Below are 15,969 nucleotides of genomic sequence, written 5' to 3' on the forward strand. Positions count from 1 at the left end.
ATATAATTTTTAGTAATTCAATAGCTGAATTGGAAATTTGAATAGTTATTAATTGGAATAGTTTAACACATTATTTATTATGAACATACGGTTTGCGTAAACTGTAGAGAAATGTAAAGTAGCTTGTAACCATAAAGTTAATATACCTAGTGAAATGGAGAAAGGCCTGAGCAAGCGAGATGCCACTATCAGTAACACTGCGTGGTAAAAAGAGACGTGTGATACATAACAGCAGCATTCTTTATTTCACGTCCAGTCGGCACCAGTGACAATTTAATCTCATAGAATTCATATTCAATCGTGCTTGTGTAAGTGTATACGTACACATATTTTTCACACAGATGAAAACCAATTTCGATTTCGTTTGACAGCTCGAGATTGTTGCTCTATTCCGCTAGGATATTAACTTTATGCTTGTAACACAACAACATAATATTAAACGCCAACTTTTCTACTTAGTATTCTATATCTTAGTAGTCTATACTAATAATGATTATAATTAATGCGAAAGTATGTTTGTCTACCTGTCTGTTACCTATCTTCACGCCCAAACCGCTTTAATTTTACGATTTAATTTTGCTGAAAGGTATGGAGATACGATACTTTTAGTCCCGGTAAAACACATAGAATACTTATTATCCCGGAAAATACGGTTCCCGCACGATAAACAAATTTTGGCGCAACGGAGTCGCGGGTGTCAAATGTCAATATTTTTTTCAATAAGTTTATTTGATTGTTATTTAATACGATATCTGTAAACATACTCACCACAATTTCCATTGATTATCTGAAAACACATTTTCAAATTTACCGGAAACTTTGAAGTACTATTAGAGCTCTACTTTCATCGCTTACCACGAACAGCGTTGGAAATTCATTATTAGTTTAATGATTGATTATTATCAATGGGTGTATCTGCCGTGGCATCAGCCTTCAACTCAGTAGCGACTGGAACTTCACGCGAGACGCACCTCTGCGCTACAGACGGACAAACTTTACTATGAATAACTTTTGAAGAAATAATTTTGTAAATAAACTTGTGTCAAGTGTAAAATATGAACTGAGTTCAGTGTTGTAGAATTAAGGTAAAGTTTCTAATTTTCTTAATTATATTTTTTGGTTTCAAATGTTTAAGAAACTTTTTGAATGATTACCTGGAGCTAAAAGTTATTTTAATTTATAAAATAATTAATATTTTTGGCTCTTTTAGCTGAATTGATTTTCGTTAATTTAAGTTTTGATAACTAATTATTATACAATATTAATTATTAACTTATTAAACATAAACATTTTTTTATGATTTGGAACCATATTTTTTTACCATAACTGGTCGCTGTTAAGCATTTGTGTATAAACCACTTTTTTTGTTGAATTATGAATGAGGTATTGTTATAATCTAAAGAAAATAACTGCGTTCATAACTCAATTCGTAATTTTTATGTGCGATGGCACTCAAACGCTTTCTTACAGCGTCCATTATTTACTATATTACAAAGATTTCTATGCAATAATGTGACAGGTTACAAAATACTTGTTATCTCGGAAACATTTCCAGTTTTCTTTAAATGTGCCAAGTCGCGGAAAATAGAGAATAAAAGCTCTGAATAAACGCTGAATCGCGTTGTATAAACAGACTTACACTAAATTCTTATGACCCCATAGCTTTGGTGATATTACTGTGGCTAGGTTGTTGGGTTAGTAGTGCTCTATTATTACATAATTTTTACCCATATCTGTTTGGTTTTTACACTGTATTTTTACTGTTTAGTAATTTTAGTAAACGATGAAAGCCAAGTGCAAATCAAAAGACTCAAGATAGAAGGGTTTTGCACCATCATAGTGCAAAAGTAAGCCAAAAATTGTGTTTTATGTATAGGAGCCCCCTTAATATTTTTTTGTTCATTAATTTTATTTGTTGTTAGATCAGAAACTGCATGATCAGTGAAAACTTCAGCTGCCTAGCTATCGCGGCTGTTGAGATACAGCCTGGAGACAGACAGACGGAGAGTCGGTCTTAGTGTCTAAACACACTAGGCCGAAGTTACGCGGCGTAAATTCCGCATGATTCCGCCTGCAATCTATTTTAAATTACCGATGACACACTATTCCGTCGCGTTCCGTATTTTGAATGCGTTTGACATTGCGGACGTAATCATGCGGAATATGCGCCGCGTAACTTCGGTCTAGTGTGTTTAGACACTTAGGGCCTGTTTCACCACTTCCTGATAAGGCTATCCACCAATTAACTTGACAGAACAAGTATGGAGAATCTGTCAAAAAAGTTGTGAATAGCCTATTAGGCACTTTATCAGAAAGTGGTGAAACAGGCCCTTAGTCTTAGTAATAGGATCCCGTTTGTACCCTTTGGGGACAAAACCCTAAAAATTGAAAACGTAAACTTATTTCAACCTCAGAAACAGACGTTATAAGTCGGCGATGATGATGAGAGTTATATAAAGATGTTATCGTCAAGGCGTGTCCTATGGGAATACAATTCAGAGATAAATCGGACGGTGCTTCGGATAATATTATTATCAACAGTATAATTTGATTTCTGATCTTTCGCCGACTAAATAGGTAAATAAAAAAACTTCCCACTATTAAAGGCACCATCTTATATATAAAATTCTCGTGTCACAATGTTAGGCCGCGTACTCCTCCGAAACGGATTTACTGATTTTAATCAAATTTTATATGCATATTCAGTGGGGCTGAGAATCAGCTACTGGGTACTTATTATATTAATAAGTGCATTTGTTGAATAAATAATAGTAAATTATTACAACTCGAGACTGACGGCGACCATTGTTTGTACGACGGGATAGCGATGGACGTTGCCATGGTGACATACTTCTTTAGTCACTTCAATAAAATAATACGGGCGAAATACTTTATACGGCAAAGAAGCGTTTACCGGGACAGCTAGTAATAAATAAAAAAACTTCCCACTATTAAAGGCACCATAATAATATAATAATTGCTTTATAAGCTAACTATAGATGACACCCGCAACTTTGTTGCACTAATACTCGTTTATCGCGTGGAAACCGTACATTTTTCCAGGAAAAAAATATCCTATGTCCTTTCGAGGGACACAAAGTATCTTCATACCAAATTTCAGCAAAATCGGTTCAGCGGTTTAGGCGAGAAGAGGTAACAGACAGACACACTTTCTCATTTATAATGTTAAGGGCCTGTTTCACCACTTCCTGATAAGGCTATCCACCAATTAACTTGACAGATAGAGTATGGAGAATCTGTCAAAAAAGTTGTGAATAGCCTATTAGGCACTTTATCAGAAAGTGGTGAGACAGGCCCTAAGTATAGATAGATAACCCAGAAGTTCAGTTAATTTTGTCAGCACTGTTGGAATGGGTGAAGCATCCCTAAATTAATATTAATGAAGCTAATAGTTTAAGTGCTTTCTCTAACTCTGAATCTGAACGATTTAGGATTTCGTTGGGATGCAAATCACACTAATCACACTAATATTATAAAGGCGAAAGTTTGTGATTAAATCACGTTTTATACGAGGGAGAGCCATGCTTCAGCACGAATGGGCCGGCTTGACCGGAGAAATACCACGTTCTCACAGAAAACCGGCGTGAAACAGCGCTGTGTTTCGCCGAGTGAGTGAGTTTACCGGAGGCCCAATCCCCTACCCTATTCCCTTCCCTGCCCTCCCCTATTCACTTCCCTTCCCTACCTTCCCCTATTCCCTTCCCTTCCCTACCCTCCCCTCTTACCCTATTCCCTCTTAAAAGGCCGACAACGCACTTGCAGCTCTTCTAATGCTGCGAGTGTCCATGGGCGACGGATGTTGCTTTCCATCAGGTGACCCGTTTGCTCGTTTGCCCCCTTATTTCATAAAAAAAATCGGTTCAATAGTTTGTATGTTTATTACTTGTTCACGCTTAAACGGCTGGAGCGATTTTAATAAAATTTTGTATAGAGTTAGTTTATACCCTGGATTAACACATAGGCTACTTATTACAGCCGGAAAATATCAGAATTTATTTTTCCTAATAAACCGCAGGTAACTGTTAGTTACAATTATGATAAATTGTATAATTATACGTTACTTAATGCGACTTAACGACATTAATTATTATTAATTAGGTACATTAATGTAATTGAATGAAAATTTTAATATAAACAAATTCATGTAGAAAAGTAATATAGAAAATTTATAATCACTGTAATAACTAGGTAAATATTTATATTATTGTATTAAATTTTTCATGCTTCTAAAGCAGAATGTTTGATACTGTATAACATAACTAAGATCTTTGTAAACAACATTCTTTGCAAATAAATGATGATTATGATAATGGTTAATTAGTCGTTAAGTTACAAACTCTGAACACCGCACGCATATACAGCGTGGTCAGGAAAGTGACGTCCAATAAATTTGATAGCTTATGTCCGAATCACCCCCAGTATGTTCCACGATTTTGTGTCGTTTTCGAGTTACGAATTTTTTAATGATTTTCAGAAAAAATACGATGAGTTTATGTAATTTTTTTTTGTATTTTCAAGGTCATTAATTATTGTACTTTTATGCATAAAACAAAATCGGCCAAGTGCGAATCGGACTCGCGCATTAGGGTTCCGTATCGTTATAGAGCAAAAATAGGCCAAAAATTGTTTTTTTTGTATGGAAGCCCCCTAAATTTTATTTTATTTAAATATTATTATTAATTGTTAAAGTACACATAAATTATATTATGTAAGGTCTTTGTGAAAATTTTAAGTGCCTACCTGTTGTCATTATTGATATTGAGCAAAAAAATCACGTTTGTTGTATGGCAGCCCCCCTTAAATATTAACATTATTTTGTTTTTAGTATTTGTTGTAATAGCGGCAACAGATATACACAATCTGTAAAAATTTTAGAAGTCTAGCTGTAGTGGTTCTTGAGATACAGCCTGATGACATACAGACAGACAGACATACGGACAGACGGACAAACGGACAGACAACGAAGTCTTAGCAATAGGGTCCCGTTTTTACCCTTTGGGTACGGAACCCTAAAAATCAGCTTCCTAACATAAAGGCAAGTAACAAAAAAATTGTCGAATGTGATAAATTTTCATTCCAGCTAGGAAACTTACTAGATGACGCCTGCAACTCCGTTGCGCCAAAACTCGTTTATCGTGCGAGAACTGTGCCTTTTTCCGGGATAAAAGTATCTCCATACGAAATTGCAGCAAGGTCGGTTTTTTTTTTAAATAAGTAGGCAAACGAGCAAACGGGTCATCTGATGGAAAGCAACTTCCGTCGCTCATGGACACTCGCAGCATCAGAAGAGCTGCAGGTGCGTTGCCGGCATTTTAAGATGGAATAGGGTAATAGGGGAGGATAGGGATGGGAATAGGGGAGGGGATTGGGCCTCCGGTAAACTCACTCATTCGACGAAACACAGCGCAAGCGCTGTTTCACGCCGGTTTTACTGTGAGCCCGTGGTATTTCTCCGGTCGAGCCGGCCCATTCGTGCCGAAGCATGGCTCTCCCACGTCACATTCAGCGGCTTAAGCGTGTAGACGTAACAGACAGACACACTTTCGCATTTTTAAAATATGAATCCATATATCCCTTGGTCACGACATCACGCGTAAACGGCTGGACCGATTTTGCTGAGGTACAGAGATACTTTGAGTCCCGTAAAAGAACATAGGATATATTTTGTCCCGGAAAAATGTACGGTTACTGCACAATATACTTTTATGATTTGCGCGTAAACTATTCAATAGATTTTGATGAATTTGGTATGGAGATACTTTGAGTCTCGAGAAAGGACAAGGAATACTTTTTGTCCCGGAAAATGTACGTTTCCCACACAATAAACTTTTATGATTTTAGCCTAAATTATTCAATCTATTTTGATGAATTTGGTATGGAGATACTTTGAGTCTCGAGAAAGGACAAGGAATACTTTTTGTCCCGGAAAATGTACGTTTCCCGCACAATAAACTTTTATGTTTTGCGCGTAAACCATTCAATCGATGTACGGGAACAACTATAATACTAAAGTCCACGCGGATGAAGACGGGCAACAGCTAGTTTATAATATAAATTCAAATGTGGATGAAAGGCATGTACACTTTACGGTGGTAGGTATTAATTAACACCTCCATCGTGGGAATCGCAGATTAGGGATTGATGGGTTCATTTTAAACAAATTTTCTTTCAATCTCTATATCAATGGATGCATGGTTTTCAATGACCATTTAATAGAATCTTCTGGATATTTTTTACTCACGATACTTAAGAGGATACACCAAGGGCGAGAGAAATTGAAAATAGGTATTTGAAAATGTATTGCTGTCTCACCAATCTCAAGTCTCCCACCGTAGAGCGCGATAGAGACAACACGACAAAAGTTCTAATAAAAGAACAGAAAATCTTCGATTCGTTATCCGCTGATTCCTTCTCCAAAACTTAACCGATTTTAGTACTTTTTTCATTAAAAATTAAAGCAAGGCTTAAGCTGTATTCCTATGTTTTATATTTTTTTTGTATATTCTAGCCAGTTTTGTTTTCTGGGTGTTTGAACACAGAGGAAAATCTGGCCATGTTTTTGGGATTTTGGACGTTCTTATCTTTTTTAATAATAAAATTATGAAAAAAAAGAAAACATAGGGATATGCTAATAGTGGCCATAGATATTCTGGAAAAAAATCATAACTCTACCGGCATTATCCAGGGAGGAAACACAGGACAACGTTTGTATGGGAAAACGGCGGTGTGGACTCCTCTTAAGAGCGGGCTGCCAAATTTTGCCGTGTTTTCTAATAAGTATTACGATCCCGGAAGACGATTGACTTCAATGAAATTAAGATTTATTTAATCAAATTGTATATTTATCTGATATTTGTTAAACGGAAAACACGATTCACTTATTTTGATAGTTATATTTTTCGAAATTATGAATCTTTCTGGGCTTTTCAACAAATATCTGTTACACTTATTGAGTTACTATCATTCAATAACTGTGCAAGTTACTTACTACAATCACACACTTTATAAAAGAATGGCAGAAGGAAATATTAGTATTGTATTTAATTTTTAAGTAATCATCAAAAACAGTTTTGGGACTTACGACCTTTACTTTCGTGTTATAATGCGGGAACCGTTGTTACGCGATATTGTGCACAGCTATTAGCTGCAGCGTAAAGCACATTGCTCGAGAGCACAATTACACACATTAACAGCAGGCTCTTAATTGACAATCCTTCAATACTTACGTAGGTTGTCCGGTATTATTCATGAAATCCTTAGATGAAAACAAAAAGGTTACAAAAGCAAGACATAATATTATAATCTAGACTTACAAGATAATAATATAAAGAAGGTAACAAAACAAAATATTATAAGTAATATTTTAGGGTGTGAATATATATGTATATATGTACTTACATCTATAGAGGTTATTCAAAAGTATACCTAGTAGCGCTGAAAGACTTTGGTTTTTAAAATGAGAAACTCATCATATTGTCTTGAATTTGCCCAAAAGCACTATTATGATAATTTATAAATCGCTAATTTTGAACGCGACACCAAGACTATTTAAACCTCAATTTGCGGGTCGTATAAAAAAAGATTGAGTACCACTGTAATCTAGAATATAATACTTCATTTAGTGAGATATTCTCTACTTTGAATGATAAAGCAATGCATAACAAACAATTCGTTTGTTTGTGAGACGAGACGGAGTGGTTTGTGGATGAAAACTTCAGTTTGAATAAATATTGCATTTCAACGAATGAATTTTTAATGGATAATTCTTCAACGAAGACAAACGAATTGCGATTCTTGAAAGGACGCACTTAGATTTAATTCTCAGAAGTGTAGGATAATCTTATATATAAAATTCTCGTGTCACAATGTTAGGCCGCGTACTCTTCCGAAACGGCTTTAGTGATTTTAACCAAATTTTATTTGCATATTCAGTGGGTCTGAAAGTCGGCTACTGGGTACTTTTTATATTTATAAGTGCATTTGTTGAATAAATAATAGTAAATTATTACAACTCGAGACTGACGGCGACCATTGTTTGTGCGACGGGATAGCGATGGACGTTGCCATGGTGACATACTTATTTAGTCACTTCAATAAAATAATACGGGCGAAATACTTTATATGGCAAAGAAACGTTTGCCGGGACAGCTAGTTATAGTTATAAAATCTCAAATTTCCACTAATGCAATCATAAAGATTTGTCCTAAACCACTATTCGTTCATAACATAATTTAACAGTAACATTGTCCTACAAATAGAACAATCCATATTTTGGGACCATCAATTATCAAATCGAAATATTTAATCGTTTCTATTTCTGTTAGCTACCACTTTTGAGAATTTTCGCAGAGGAAATTGTTGTTCTTCTTATTAAAAATGAAGCTACACACGAAAAATTAGCTTGATAGTAATCAGATCAAAAATGCTCTAGGGAGTAGGGAACCTGTACTATATCCTATGTCTTCCTTCGAGACTCAAAATAATAAGTCGATAGCATTTATCAAAATTGTTTGAGTGGTTTGAACGCGAGAATTACAAACAGACACACTTCATTACTATACATAGTTATATTGCAGAAAAGGATTAAAATAGACATAACTTGTAAAATAGGACTACCTAGAAAATTTCGTTCAAATATTTTCTGGATGGATGTGCCATTAAAATGACTACGGAACCCTATAAAATGTGGTGTGTCACGCACTTGGCCGGTTTTTATAAAATCTCAAAATTTGGTTAAGACAGTGCTGAGATCAATCGTGAATCGTGATGCTACAATTTAGATAAGGTGAACGTTCAGTGGAATATCACACCTATAATAATTTGCTACATCCTGCTAGCAGTTATATGACAATAATAATTCCCGCACGGGTTTCGGTGACGGAGGCCGGTTTTCATTAATCCAGGCCAACACACAGGAGTAATTATATAATGCCTAACTGTGTGCGCAGTGCACAAGAGCACTCTGTCTTCACTCTCGAAATTCATAGGGACGGACGACACGTCTGGCGACTGGCGAGAGATCAGTTATAGGCCTACTATGAAACCGTTTTGAGACTCAAACAATCGGACGAGAATGTCGCGTCCTGCTCTAACAACGTCATTTCACGTTTATAAGAGTAGGACGCGGCATTCTCGTCCGATTGTTTGAGTCTCAAAATTGTTTCGTGGTACAGCCCCAGGTGCGGGACCGACATTTTACATGCCCATCCGACGCATCATTTTACTTGTCAGACAATCAGGTGATCAGCCTAAACAAACTTAGAAATAACATCATGTTCCCAACGTGAAAATCGAACCCACGACCTCCGATCGAGAGCCACGCTATAAGTTCACTGAACCACGGAGGTGTTAAATAGCAGATATAGTCCAAATCACGAGTGTAGTCACAAAGTTTCATACTCATTTTACTTTGCGCGCGGCGGCATACACAAATCACAATGAGGGTGTTTGAAATTCTATTTGCCATTAGGTGCCGCTATGTAGCCTTACGGCCGTTCCCAATATTTGACATGACATTAGGGACATATATTTTATGTCAATTGTGAGCTATTCCTATCTCTAGTAGGGCAAAACCAGAGATAGATCAAATATTGGGAACGGCCGTTAGGGTACATCGTGTCAAACTGCTGTCATAAGTCAAGATATAGCTGTCATGTGTCACTAATAATATCATAAAGTTAATATACCTAGCGGAATAGAGCAACAATCTCGAGCTGTCAAACGAAACCGAAATTGGTTTTCATCTGTGTGTAAAAATATGTGTAGGTACGTATACACTTACACAAGCATGATTGAACATGATTTCTATGAGATTATTTTTTCTATGAGATTGAGAGTGTTTCTATAGGAGGTGGTACCATCTCAAATTACAGTTTTCGATTCTTTCGATTGCTATACAAGCTTTTATATAGCTAACTACTCACTACTCAGTACTTTATCTATGCAGTGATGTATCCTTGAACCTATTAATGATAAATTATAGTTTATGGGTAAATTCAGGTAAAGTTGTGTAATGGGGGGCTTAAATATAAGCTTTAAAATTTGGCATACTTAAATAAAGTTTACTTAATTTAAAATAATGAAATATTATGTGCACATTGCACAGCTGTCTTTGGGTATTTTGATTTATTTTAAAAAGCATTTGTCAACATTTTTGTTGACACCGCGCGCTATAAACTGAAGTCCACGCGGACGAAGTCGCGGGCAACAGCTAGTACGTATATAAACTACACAATAGAACAAAAGTTCTGATAAATAATAGTCCAATTTAGCTACTCCACAGAATACACATTTGTACACGCTACTCTAATTTAACGAAATTATAAATAGTTTCTTTTAAACACATTAACTTATGAGTAAGAAATTATATTGTGAAAGAAACACAAGCAATATATTTGTTCGTAATTTATTTATTTGACAACTACTTTGCTACATATCCACCAATAGGAGGGTGAATTTGTGTACTAATTCGGACATCTACCGGTCCCTAGCATTTGTATGACTCGAGTGATCTTTACACGAAATATTTCGAGTGTGAAGTTTTGAGAATACACAAACTATTAGCAACAAATTATATCGTGCAGGAAACCGGTCTCGAACGCTTTAACTCCCAAGCGGCCACATGTAGTGTACGAATAGGCATGATGACTATTTTTTTTCTTATCGGTAATTGAAAGACACTTAAAAATAGAAACATCGTTGAAGGAATGACTCTGATAGCTTAAAAATTCACCAAGATATGACAATTCAAATATCTCATTAAAAAGACCTGCCGCTCCGAAACGCTCCATACAAAGTGCTACGAAAGTATGACGTCAGTCTTTCGTAGTTTGTACGCATCGGGAGACAACTTTGTTCGACAGGTATATTAAATATTGCGTTTATGAAAGTGGTTTCATAACAAAAGTTGCTTTTAATTGCATAAGTTATCGAATTGTATACAAATATTAAGAAATTTAATTAAAAAAAAATTCGACTTGAATATCCAACTTTGAGGGCGCATAACAAAAAAAATACAAATGCTATCAAGCTGAAATTTTGGGAACACTTATTTTTTACCGTGATTTTTTTTATTTTATTAACAAAATTCGCTAATGTTTGACCTTGTCATCATCCCTATTTGGACATCTATAACCGGTCTTACTCGTTCGACTCGAGCGATCGAAGTGAGACAGGCATGTTACTTGACATATTATCGAAGCAGCTTACTTCTCAGAATTAATGTCAAATGTGTGCCTTACGCTCTGGAGATAAGGCTGAATTTGTTATGTTCAATTTTGGTGACATTGGTGACCTTGATGTGGTGATGATGATGATAAATGTAATTTACATAGTAGCATATGCTTTCAGTTCTTAAGACAGCGCCTAAGCCCCCAATCTTGTATCTATAAGGAATCCGGAGTTCTCTTAGTATCTTCGGAACCATAGTATACCTCGGTGCAAAATCTTGTGTTTTGGTAGCTTATGCTTAGGATGCTTCTCATAAAACCAAAATCACCATATGTTTCCATATAAATTTCGAGGAGTTCCCTCGATTACTCCTGGTTACCATCATCAGGTCACCACTTTTGTGTAAATGGGACCAAATTTGAGTGAAACCTAATACAACAAAATAAAAATTTCGAAAATCGGTTCACAATCGGCGGAGTAATCGTTGAACATACAAAAATAAAAAAACAAATAAAAAAAATATCCACAGCCGAACATATAACCTCCTCGTTTTTTGGAAGTCGGTTAAAAATAGGACCATTCAGTCGTTCGATGTTAGGGCCGACCCAAAACAGTATTATCACAGTCAAAGGGCTCGAGAACAATAAATACCGTGTACACGGGAATCTTGTGGAAATACTCGGATATTTCATACGCCTTCATGTAAAATAGGCGCTTATAATAATAATAATATCTATGGACGCTTCACACCACGGCAATCTGGCCCCGTGGTTAGTACTCAAAGGACTTGTTTCACGGGTACCAGACAACAGAAATATATTTAAGGCGACGCCTTGTTAATTTGGCTGTAGCGATATTGATTTTTCTCAGAAATGACTAAAGCTAAGAAATTATAGTTCATTGTCAGTATTCATCATGTCATAGCATAACATGATTGGTCAACTTTTATAATACAGAATAATCAATCAAAAATACCTATGTAAAAAAAAGGAATTCCTATTTTGCCAACAGAGGAGAGTGATTTAAGTTTCCAAAATGTGCACATAGATTGGTTCAAGCATACGCTTTACTTTGCCCATAGCTTATAAATGAAATGTATTTATGGTTTTTAAAATACGCGACAAAAACCATTTTTACGCTTACGCCCTACGAATAATAAGTTTTTATTATTTTTTAATCAAAACGTACTTCAAGTTTCAACTATATCCGACCTCTTAAGGAGTGAGCACAATGAGACGGGCCGTGCCGGGGCTCATCGCAAAAATCCGCCTCAATAATAAGTTTTTATTATTCGTAGCTTACGCCCTTTCCAGTTTCTGCTGTTCCATTACTCGTTTTCTATGAGAGGCGGGGTCGGTCTCTCATAGAAAACGAGCAATCTAAAACGTATCCAACACGGTTTTTTACTTTAACGCGGCGTCACTTTAACTAGATGACTTATATTCGATGTTCGCGCTGGAACCGTACATTTTTCCGGGATAAAAAGTATTCCAGGCATTTAGTGGTTTAGGTGTGAAGACTGACAGACACATTGTCGCATTTATAATATTAGTTTGGATATTGGTACGAATCCTCCCGTGTAAAATAGCCGCTTTTATATACTCACTGATCCGGTAAACGTTGTTATGCCATTTTCATAAAGAAAACAAACCCATATTTTCATTAGAGTTTATCTTCTTTATGAGAAATTGTAAGCAACTTCCATTGATTTGATCCATTCAATATTTTGCAGTATGATTTCTGGTTCTGGTTCAGTTTGATTGAATCGAGGGTGGTTTTTGTTTTTTTTTTTTAATCAAAACGTACTTCAAGTTTCAACTATATCCGACCTCTTAAGGAGTGAGCACAATGAGACGGGCCGTGCCGGGGCTCATCGCAAAAATCCGCCTCCATACAATTTGTATGGAAGTGGAAATCCGCTGCGCCCCGACACAGTGTGCGATACGCGCATCTGCTTCCATAAAAATTGTATGGAGGCGGATTTTTGCGATGAGCCCCGGCACGCTGAGCCCGGCACGGCCCGTCTCAGGGTGCTCACTCCTTTACTGGTACCGTCTAGCGTGTATGTCGGCCATAACACGTGAACTCATACAATCATACATCAACGTGCCGCGTGGAATCAATTTTGATATCTCAAGAGTATTATCACCGTCGGATGCTGCTCTATTATTTAATAAAGTGCGATATCTTTGAACTCTTATTATATTATAATATGGACGAGGCGTGTGAAGGCACAGAGTGTTTATACCTAAACATTTCAACTTTTGAGGGGTTTGGTATGATGTATTTAATGTTATCTATAATGTGAAATGCCATATCTACGATAACGACATCCCTACTTCCTAAAATATAAGGTTCCCGCTCTATAATCGAATTCTGGCACATGAACGGTCGAGCTGCCGGCTTAATCTAAGTTAAGTATGTAACACAGCCGAATACTTCATTATTACAAACATTAAAATTATGGAGATTAAAATATTACATTATTTTTGACAAATTATTTTTTTTTTTCATTATTTTGCGTAGCGTGAAAGAGGCATTTGAAATAATCATTAATCATTATAATATCGCTCAAAGTCCTAACTTCTACGTGGCGTAAATATTTCTGATGATTTTTACAACCATTTTATAAAACATTTTATCACATACATTAGATACATACTTAGAGAGGTACTTATAGTCTGTGGTTACTCAACCGTAATGGTTATGAGTGCAAAAACAAAAGCAATTCTCTTTTTCACAAAACAAAAAATATACTTTCTTTTGTTTCATATCAAGGGATCATTTTTCATGACATTTCTTTGATATATAATTGAGGGCGACTTTGGGAGGTCAACACGAGCCTGGCTGTTAAATTCCTCATCTGAGGGCCATCTGAGGGCCTTCTAAGGGCTTTCTGAGGGCTGTCACTCGTTACCACTTCACATTGTCAACTCAGCGTCTTCAACTTGGGTTGTTTTGAGGGGTTTGTTAACTACATAGGACCTTATTTGTACAATGCCTTAAGAACACAACTCTTAGGCATTCTCTTGTCAATTTTGCTGAAGTTCGAGATAAAAAGTTACATGTTAGAGTACCTTACTTATGTATTACATATTTTGTGATATTTTGAATCTGGACAGTGAAATTGACGGAAGCATCTTGGCTAAGGCACTCAAAAATTGTATTTTAATTTTTTTCACGATTCACGAAACATTAAATTGAAAAATTTACGTTCTAATAATATTTTTATTGCTCCACACCAAAATTCATTTTCTAATCTCTACTTTTTCTATATTACTAGATGTTTCTCGCGGCTTTGCCCGCGTAATTTAGGAATTTCACGGTAACCGTACATTTCTCCGCAAAAAATTGCCTATTTCCCGTCACGTTGTCTATTCTTCACGTGTGCCAAATAACATAAAAATTGCTCCAGTATTTCTTAAGATATTAAGCAATTTCAAATAATTTCCCCCGTTTTTTCCACATTTTCCTCTATTTTTTCGCTTTTATTAGTCCTAGCGTGATAAAATATAGCCTAGCTTTTCTCGATATATGGGCTATCTAACACTGAAATAATTTTTCAAATCGAACCAGTAGTTCCTGAGATTAGCGCGTTCAAACAAACAAACAAACTCTTCCGCTTTAGAATATTAATAAGTATAGATTTGAAGTATAGAAAATGTAGAGATTCAAAAATTACGCATACATAGACAGAAATGTTTCAATTGAATCCACATTTATTATGAGAACTACACTTTAAACAGAGTATGTCTCCAGCAAAGGACTCTATATGCCTTCTCATAAGGTCGATAATTGGAACGCATAATTATGTCGCCAGAGCTGTTTTTAGTCTAGCTGGTGCTAATAAGTTGATAACATTATACTTTTTAGCATCATAAACTTATGCTGTCAGGACGTAGTTATGTTTACATGAAAAACGTTTTTGTGACGTCATAATATTTTACTATCGTTAAAGAACCGTTAAGCCAAATCTTGAGGAATGTAAAGTAACCAACAAAAAGGTTTTAACGTATGCCAAGATGCCGAAATTGTATCAACCGGTGACCGTACATTTTAGGGTACTTATTCTGTCATGCGTATTGTCACCCGCATCACGCATGCAAATTTTTCCTGTCATGCGGGCAACACCGCGCAGTTGTCACCCGCATGCGGAGCAAATCCGCGCGCTGGTAACAAGACAAGAAAAATATTGTTAAAAAACCGGCCAAGTGCGTGTCGTGGACGTGACTCGTGCCACGCGCAATATAGCACAGGAATGCACACTATAACGTGTTTCACACTACAACATCATCTCAGTTACGTTCGGAGGACTTAGAACGAAAAGTTCCTTTATACTTCTACGAAAACATTTTTTTAGTTGATCGACTATTACTCAATAATATACATACGTGGGAGAGCCATGCTTCGGCACGAATGGGCCGGCTCGACCGGATAAATACCACGTTCTCACAGAAAACCGGCGTGAAACAGCGCTTGCGCTGTGTTTCGCCGAGTGAGTGAGTTTACCGGAGGCCCAATCCCCTAACCCCTACCCTATTTCCTTCCCTACCCTCAACTATTCCCTTCCCTTCCCTTCCCTACCCTCCCCTATTACCCTATTCCCTCTTAAAAGGCCGGCAACGCACTTGCAGCTCTTCTGATGCTGCGAGTGTCCATGGGCGACGGAAGTTGCTTTCCAGCAGGTGACCCGTTTGCTCGTTTGCCCTCTTATTTCATAAAAAAAAAAATAAGTTATGAAGTCTTCTTAGCCGTGATAGTTTTTCTTTTAAATTCAGC

The 15,969-nt window shown here is 36.4% G+C and overlaps 1 protein-coding gene across 1 annotated transcript in view; it reads left to right on the top strand.

Annotated features, from left to right (window-relative positions):
- Nucleotides 1-962: 962 nt before the first annotated feature.
- Nucleotides 963-15,969, top strand: part of LOC121737360 (G-protein coupled receptor dmsr-1-like) — a 95,015-nt gene continuing 80,008 nt past the window's right edge. Inside the window, exon 1 of the mRNA XM_042129027.1 lies at nt 963-1,085. The gene's annotated coding sequence lies outside the window, so the exon portion shown is untranslated. The remainder of the gene's footprint in view (nt 1,086-15,969) is intronic.

Source organism: Aricia agestis, chromosome 20 (genome assembly GCF_905147365.1).
Source record: "Aricia agestis chromosome 20, ilAriAges1.1, whole genome shotgun sequence".
In the NCBI taxonomy this organism is placed as follows: Eukaryota; Metazoa; Arthropoda; class Insecta; order Lepidoptera; family Lycaenidae; genus Aricia; species Aricia agestis.